Here is a 919-nt window from a genome sequence, read left to right on the forward strand (position 1 = left end):
TGTATGTGTATTCACACATTATGTGGTATGCATTAACTTTCATGCTAGATTGCATGCAACGTACATGGATATGCTAAAATAAATCCTATCTCTCAGTTATTTATACTTTTTGTACAGTTGACATCTGCTTCGTTTACTCCTACATCTACACACACTATTTGTGTTGTTGTTTTTCTGTGTTTGTGTTGTGCTGTGTTTTTTGGTGTGATGTGTCTTGTGTTGTTTGTTTATTCATTATTACTCTTATTCATCTTTTGTATCGTTTTTTACTCATTTTCATTCATTCATTCTTTTAGTGTCGATTCATCTTTCTTTCTCATTCATATATTTTTATCATTTCATTTTCATTCCTCTTTTTCTCACCTTTCTCACTCTTATTCACTCATCCTTCATTTTTTTCATTTGCATCATCTCCTATCTCATTCTCTCACTATTGATACTACACCTATGTCTTCCCATTATCTTACCTCATTCCTCTTTTCCAACATTTCCTTCATCATTATCCTCTTCATTCCACTCTTTCAGTACTCATTTCCTCACTCATTATTCACTCTTCATTCACTCTTTTGTACTCAAATTTCCTCACTCATTATTCACTCTTCATTCCCTCTTTTGTACTCACCTTTCCTCACTCATTATTCACTCTCCTTCCCTGCCATTCCTCACTTCAATCACTTCATTCCTCTCCCACCACAGTGATCCATCATTATACTCTCTTCACTCTCATTAGTAACTATTTCTCTTCACTCATTTTCATCCATCTCTTTATGTCCAATCCTACAAGTCATTTTCCTAACTTTTCACTTTTTGTCTCAAGTTTACAACATTACACTCATTCATTCTTTAATGTAATAATTCATACTCATTTGTGTTCTGTTCTTTTTACTCGTTTTGTCATCCTCAGTAGTTTTTGTGTACT

The sequence above is a fragment of the Penaeus monodon genome, chromosome 19 (genome assembly GCF_015228065.2).
Source record: "Penaeus monodon isolate SGIC_2016 chromosome 19, NSTDA_Pmon_1, whole genome shotgun sequence".
Lineage (NCBI taxonomy): Eukaryota > Metazoa > Arthropoda > Malacostraca > Decapoda > Penaeidae > Penaeus > Penaeus monodon.